The sequence below is a fragment of the Triticum urartu genome, chromosome 5 (genome assembly GCF_003073215.2).
Source record: "Triticum urartu cultivar G1812 chromosome 5, Tu2.1, whole genome shotgun sequence".
Classification (NCBI taxonomy): Eukaryota; Viridiplantae; Streptophyta; class Magnoliopsida; order Poales; family Poaceae; genus Triticum; species Triticum urartu.
This window is the reverse complement of record NC_053026.1, coordinates 6,214,523-6,222,682: the sequence shown is the minus strand read 5'-3', so window position 1 is coordinate 6,222,682 and position 8,160 is coordinate 6,214,523.

Here is an 8,160-nt window from a genome sequence, read left to right as displayed (position 1 = left end):
CTGGGATTCGGGATGGCCTTCGGGGTGTAGCTATGCCACCGAAACATCGCACGGGTCCCGATGCATGTGTGAAAGTGTTCTGGCATGTGTAGACGCCCGTCTTGGGGCTCCGTGGTGTGGCCCCCCTCCACGGAAGGCAGAGCAGCCGTCACTTAGAGGGGGGATGGTGCGGGTGCAGTGGAACCGGAGGGAATCTAGTGTTGGGTTGGGTCCAGACCGTGTTCGGGGATGTTCCTACGGGCTGACTTATCGCAACCAGGTGGAAGAGTCCACCGGTCAAAGCCCGTCCGGTGAAAGTCAAAGGGCTAGATCTACTGGTCAACTCGGATTCGGGGTAGCCTTCGGGGTGTAGCTATGCCACCAAAACATCGCACGGGTCCCGATGCATGTGTGAAAGTGTTCTGGCATGCGTAGACGCCCGTCTTGGGGCTCTGTGGTGTGGCCCCCCTCCACGGAAGGCAGAGCAGCCGTCACTTAGAGGGGGGATGGTGCGGGTGCGGTGGAACCGTAGGGAATCTAGTGTTGGGTTGGGTCCAGACCGTGTTCGGGGATGTTGCTATGGGCTGACCTATCGCAACCAGGTGGAAGAGTCCACCGGTCAAAGCCCGTCCGGTGAAAGTCAAAGGGCTAGATCTACTGGTCAACTCGGATTCGGGGTAGCCTTCGGGGTGTAGCTATGCCACCAAAACATCGCACGGGTCCCGATGCATGTGTGAAAGTGTTCTGGCATGCGTAGACGCCCGTCTTGGGGCTCTGTGGTGTGGCCCCCCTCCACGGAAGGCAGAGCAGCCGTCACTTAGAGGGGGGATGGTGCGGGTGCGGTGGAACCGTAGGGAATCTAGTGTTGGGTTGGGTCCAGACCGTGTTCGGGGATGTTGCTATGGGCTGACCTATCGCAACCAGGTGGAAGAGTCCACCGGTCAAAGCCCGTCCAACGAAAGTCAAAGGGCTAGATCTACTGGTCAACGGGGATTCGGGGTAGCCTTCGGGGTGTTGCTATGCCACCGAAACATCGCACGGGTCCCGATGCATGTGTGGAAGTGTTCTGGCATGCGTAGACGCCCGTCTTGGGGCTCCATGGTGTGGCCCCCCTCCACGGAAGGTAGAGCAGCCGTCACTTAGAGGGGGGGATGCGCGAAAGAGTAGAGAGGTTCACGGCAAAAACTGGACGCACTTCGTGTACAAACTGGACAAACTCTTTCCGAGTATCAGGGTTTCGGAGTCCGGAGTGGGTACTAATATGCATCCCACCAATCAGGAAGAATGACACGGATCGTGTGTTTCTTTCTAGCTCTTGCGAGTCGTTGGATCGAAACTACCACAATCACTTTGTGAGCCAGACGACCCTATATATAGCCCACCTCTCGCCTTCCCTGCATAAGTCTTTCAGTTCATCGACTACATACATCTACCAGTTCATCGACTGCATACATCTACCAGTTCATCGACTGAATACAAATCATTCAGATTCGCCATCATACGTCCAACCATGCATTTGATATGCATATATATGCATCACGAGCCACGGTTGGGCTGTATGATGGCGATACCGATTGGTTTGTTCTAGACCCGACATAAAAGGTTTGATACAACTTCTTTTTTGTGACATAAGAGCTATCTCTCCTCCTACCTATTTTAGTTACACAACTACCTATTTGTGCCAGGTCCGAAGCGTCGCACCGGGCCCTCATACATGCAGGGTGGTGTGGTGGCATGTCCGAAGAGGCGGGACGCGTCTCCGGGGCGTGGCCCCCCTCACGGACGGCGATGACACGGTAGTAGACGTTCTGCGGTAACGATGCGGCGTCAATATTACCAAATACTCGGAGCGCGATAAAATCATGATTTTTTTGCACGACGTGGGCACATGTGCTATAGGAACGATGGTATTTTTTCATAATTTTTGGTGATGGAGAAGTATTCAAAAAATTCCCTCTACGCGGATTGCCCTTCGCGCGTCTACGGCTGTGGCCGGCGGCCTCCGGGGGCTAGCATGCCGCCAAATCTTGCGCCGGCGGCCTCTCACAAGTCTGGAAGTGTTGTCGCGGTTGCAAACTCCCAGCACGCGTGTCCGGGGTGTGCCCCCCTCACGGACGGCGCTGCCGCCGGCACGGCACCTGGAGGGGGGAAACGGACGCGTGGGGTCTACACGGAGGGGATCTTGCTGTGGGTCTGCCCGGATGTTGCTCCAAAGTGTTCCTATGGGCTGACCTAACACAACCGGGTGGGGAGGTCCACTGGTCAAAGCCCGTCCGTGCAAAGTCAAAGGGCTAGATCCCGTGGTCAAACGCTACAGGGTTAGGCGGGACGGGGGCACTGGGGGGTAGCAATGCCCACCGGAGCGTCGCATCGGGCCCTCATACATGCGGGTTGGTGTGGTGGCATGTCCGAAGAGGCGGGACGCGTCTCCGGGGCGTGGCCCCCCTCACGGACGGCGATGACACGGTAGTAGACATTCTGCGGTAACGATGCGGCGTCAATATTACTAAATACTCGGAGCGCGATAAAATCATGATTTTTTTTGCACGACGTGGGCACATGTGCTATAGGAACGATGGTATTTTTTCATAATTTTTGGTGATGGAGAAGTATCCAAAAAATTCCCTCTACGCGGATTGCCCTTCGCGCGTCTACGGCTGTGGCCGGCGGCCTCCGGGGGCTAGCATGCCGCCAAATCTTGCGCCGGTGGCCTCTCACAAGTCTGGAAGTGTTGTCACGGTTGCAAACGCCCCGCACGCGTGTTCGGGGTGTGTCCCCCTCACGGACGGCGCTGCCGCCGGCACCTGGAGCGGGGAAACGGACGCGTGGGGTCTACACGGAGGGGATCTTGCTGTGGGTCTGCCCCGGATGTTGCTCCAAAGTGTTCCTATGGGCTGACCTAACACAACCGGGTGGGGAGGTCCACTGGTCAAAGCCCGTCCATGCAAAGTCAAAGGGGTAGATCCCGTGGTCAAACGCTACAGGGTTAGGCGGGACGGGGGCACGGGGGGGGGGGGGGGGGTAGCAATGCCACCGGAGCGTCGCACCGGGCCCTCATACATGCGGGGTGGTGTGGTGGCATGTCCGAAGAGGCGGGACGCGTCTCCGGGGCGTGGCCCCCCCTCACGGACGGCGATGGCATCGTTACCGCAGAACGTCTAATACCGAGCACTGAAAAGTTCACAGAAACTGTCCATTTTCTTCATGTAAGTCTAATGAATACCGGAGCTTATAACGTATGGATTAGTGAACTATTTAAACAGGTCAAATTGCTTTTCCCTCGGCAAGGTGGGACTATTTTTTTAAAAAAAGCAGTTGCCATTTATGCCTACGGCATAGCCGTCGGCATAGGCCTCCTGTCTATGCCGACGGCCTTGCCGTCGGCATAGAAACACACATGTCCACGGATCGAAACTGATTGCAGTGAAGGCCGAGTACTGCTGTAGCCAGAAATGCTTCGAAGCATTCCTGGGAGTATGGGCTAACAGCCTCCTTGAGGGTCATGAACTGCCGAAAAGCATGTACGATACAAAGAAAATCATGAAGGCACTCTCTATGGATTATGAGAAAATAGATGTTTGCCCGAAGAATTGCCTTTTGTTTAGGCACGAGTATGCGGATGACAAGTACTGTAGGAAGTGCGGTTCGTCTCGGTACATTGAGGTGGTCGGTGAGGATGGTGAGAAAAAGCAGCTAACCATCCCCATTAAGGTTCTTCAGTATCTTGATTTTATAAAAAGACTGCAGCGCCTTTTCATCACGAAGGAGTCTGCCAAAATGATGAAGTGGCACAAGGAAGGTATAAGGTACAATCCAAAAAAAATCGTACATCCATCGGGAGGGGAAGCATGGAAGTCATTCGATGAAGAATACCCCGAGGAAGCAGCCGAGGCTGGGAATGTAAGAATAGCCATATCAGGTGATGGGTTGAATCCATATGGTATGTCGTCCAATCCATACAGCTGCTGGCCTGTGTTTGTAATTCCGCTCAATCTTCCTCCCGATGCCCTAATGCAACGGAAGACCATGTTCTTGTCGCTCATCATTCCGGGGCCTGACTACCCGGGGAAGCAATTGGGTGTGTTTATGCAGCCGCTTGTGGATGCTTTGCACCATTCTTGGTACTTTCCGAGGTTGACATACGACCGGGATCTGCAGAGAAATTTCTTGATGAAAGTTTGGTTGCACTATTGCATGCATGACTTTCCCGGCTATGCTCTATTCTGCGGATGGTGTACAAGTGGTAAGATGCCATGCCCAGTGTGCATGCAGGCTCTGCGAATGATTTGGCTGAGTAAGGGTGGCAAGTATGTAGCCTTTGACCTGCATCGACAGTTCCTCCCTCCAGACCATCCAGACAGGGAAGACAAGAAGAACTTCACGAAAGGCCGGGTTGTTCATGAAGTAACCGAGATTCCAACATTTTCGGGGGCAGATGTTCTTGCTCAGCTAAAAGCTCTCAAGCCTAAAGTCAAAGGCAAAGGCAAAGCCAAAGCCAAAGGCTTCGAGGGATATGGTGAGACGCACAACTGGACGCACATTACCCCCTTCTCGCAGCTTCCCTATTTCAAGGACCTCAAACTTCCTTACAATATTGATGTGATGCACACCGACAAGAATGTGGCAGAGTCCCTTTTCCACACGATCCTCAACATTCCTGATAAGACGAAGGATAACGTAAAAGGTAGAGCCGATCAACAGAGAATTTGTGATAGACCACGCCTGAACATGAAGCCTCCCACAGGCGGTCGAAAAAACTGGTTCAAGCCAGATGCTGACTTTGTCCTTAAACCGCCAGAAAAAAAAGAAGTACTTATCTGGTTGAAACATATTTTGAAGTTCACCGATGGTTATGCATCGAATATAAGTAAGGGAGTCAATCTTTCAACGGGCTAAGTGACCGGCCTGAAGAGTCATGACTACCATGTGTGGATTGAGCAGATAATGCCGGTGATGGTTCGAGGCTATGTCCCCGAGCATGTCTGGCGAGTGCTTGCCGAGCTTAGCCATTTCTTTCGCACGCTCTGTGCTAAAGAAGTAAGTAAAGAGGTGATTGAAAAATTGCATAAGAAGGCACCGGAGTTGATAGTCAAGCTAGAGAAGATCTTTCCACCAGGCTTCTTTACCCCGATGACACATCTCATTCTGCACCTCGCGAACGAGGTATTGTTGGGGGGCCCTGTGCAAAATCGCTGGCAGTACGGCCCTGAGAGGCAGAACAAGCATCTCCGACGGAAATGTGGAAACAAAGCTAAGATTGAAGCTTCCATAGCTGAGGCAGTTATCCTAGAGGAGGTGTCAGACCTCAGGACATCATACTATCCAGGCCACGTTCCCCATCTGCATAACAAGGTGCCTCGATACAATATAGAAGAGCCCAAGTATCAACCCAGACTCGATCTATTCAACGCGCAAGGTGGGAGGGCCGGGGCCTCGAAATCTTATAACATGCCACGACAAGAGTGGGAGGACCTCATGTTCTATATCTTGCACAACATCAAAGAAGTTGAGGAAGTGTGGATGAGGTAATACCACTACACCATTCCTTTATGTCTTCCACATCATCATGTTTCATGTTCACTTAGTCCCAGTCTAACACCGCTTATCTGTTTTTAGTGATTTCGTTCAAGAGGAATGGACGGGAGTGAATCCTCCTACTGAGGCGGAGGCACTTACTCTTCTCCGTCATGGAAACCCTGGACGTAAAAATTTTGTTGCTTGGTTCATGGACAAAGTAATTTTCCACACTCCCCTATTAAATACCTACTTCAACATTTATTAGTTAACCGAACTAATGCATGCAACAATTTCCATTATACTTGTAGGGAAAAGATCCGAACATATCTATGGATGATGAATTGAGATGGGTTTCCATGGGTTTTGACCCTGCCGTCATGACATGTAAAAAGTATGATGTGAATGGGTATCGCTTCCATACAGAGGAGCACCAAAACAGCCGCCCCGATCCCAAAACTATAAATACTGGAGTGTACACCCCCGGTCAAAATTCAGTAGACTACTACGGAAGGGTACAAAATATATACGAGGTTAAATTCCGCCAGGGGCGTGAGACCCTAAGTCTGCCTGTGTTCAAATGCCGATGGTTCGATCCGCGGGAGGGGGTAAAACATACGCCTTCCATTGGTTTGGTCGAAGTTAAACCATCAACCGTCTATGCCGGAGCCGATCTCTTCATTGCGGCTACCCAAGCTACACAAGTATATTATCTGCCTTACCCATGCCAGAAAGTGTATCTAAAGGGTTGGGAAGTTGTGTTCAAGGTGTCGCCACATGGTAAGCTACCAGACCCGAATGAAGACGATTACTACAACATTAACCCCATGACATACGAGGGAGTGTTCTATCTAGAGCAACCTGATGATGATGATGATGATGTGGTTAGAAACGATGACGCTAGACCATTGGGTGATGATGATGTGGACCCAAACGTCGACGATGCACGGAATGATGGTGAGACCATTGTCAATGAAAATGACATACTTATGCTAGAAAAGTTAAACAAAGACGCTGACGACGAGGAAGAGCCTCCACCTCCGTCGGACAACGAAGATGATATGATTGATAGTGATGATGAGATGGACCGAGAAAGAGGTTACAACAGTGATGATTCATATGGGTTCTAGCAGATGTACGTTACAAGTATTTTTTTCTATAGTTTAGGAATATGCCTTTTTATGCATTTTTATTAATGTGTTTATTATCATGCCTTTTCCTTCATTTCATTAATTTACTAATTGCTTTTTCTCTTTTCAATGCAGGTTCGTGGAACATGGGCAAGGGGAAGGCCGACAGCGTGGGTTTCCTATGCAAGGTCGTCGGCCTGCCTAGTCGGAGTGGTCGAGCACGTAATCCTCCCCCTCGGCTACTTGACGATGACTCCTCACAGGGAGGTCGAGGGAGAGGTGCCCCTAGAGGAGGAGGGGGCGGGGGGAGAGCCTCTAGAGGACGAGGTGCTGGGGGGAGAGCCACTACAGGGGGTCGCGGCCAGAAACAGCGCACCCTCACCGACTTAGGGGTGTTGTCTTCGAGGCCCTCCTCTAGTGAGGTACCCTCCTCTAGTGAGGTACACTCTAGGGAGGAGGAGGAGGAGGAGGTGGTGGTGGTGGAGAAGGAGGAGGTGGAGGAGGAGGCAGTCGAGGAGGAGGAGGGAGGAGGGAGGAGTTGGGGAGGGGGAGGCAGGCGAGGAGGAGGGTGGTGGCGGGGATGATGGTGGTGACGGGAAGGGGGTTGACACGAAGGGGTGGCTGCGTGGCAACGCAAAGCTACCAAAGCAGGTTCCTGCTACTGAGGAGCAGAAGTGGCTCATTGAGCCCACGGGAAAAGAGTAAGTGGTTCATTATTTTGCTTGTCACATGCTTATTCCGGTTGTTATTTATTTTGCTTGTCACATGCTAATAGTTCATTCTTTTGCAGCAACTGGATATATTCTAAAGGGGTCCGTATTCCCAACGGCCTCATCACCGTCTTGCTGAAGTTATATTGGCCGGGGTTGTACTGTCCTGATCCAGTCAGGCAGCCGGACCGTCGGGTTTTGGCCACGAGCTGGGACCACTGGGAAGCGGCCCGCCACGCGGACCATGAGACCCATGCCAAGGCCGTGATCACTACTTTCTGGGTGAGTTCTCTTCAGAAGCACAAGTCCATTCTAGTTTCATGAATGATTTAACTCATGGCTTCTCCCATTCTTGTTTCATGCATGATTGTAGAAATTCTATCGAGTTCTTCCGGAGCACAGGGCTAGAGCGGACCAGATCGTGCTGCGCCAATGCAAGAAGAAGGCCCGCCAGATGCAGTACGAGGTGCGCTATGTGGCCATCTCCACATACTACCACGACTATCTTGGTGTGAAGATGACCAAGGAAGAAGCGCGGAGGATGGGCATTACCTTGGAGAGGCCCGAGTTCTTGGCGGTAAGTATAAAAGATTTTTCATTATGCTTTCATTACCTTGTGGTACATTATGCTTTATGCTTTATGCTTCCATAACACCAATTTGGACACACCTACATGCCATTATGCTTTTATTATGTAGGTGTGTCCAAATTGGTGTTATGGAAAAGACGAGTCCTGGGCGGCATTGGTGGATCTTTGGTGTGATGAGGCTGGAGCCTGGGCGGCTATGAGAACCAAAAATAAGGCTAACCGAGGGACGGAGGGAGTA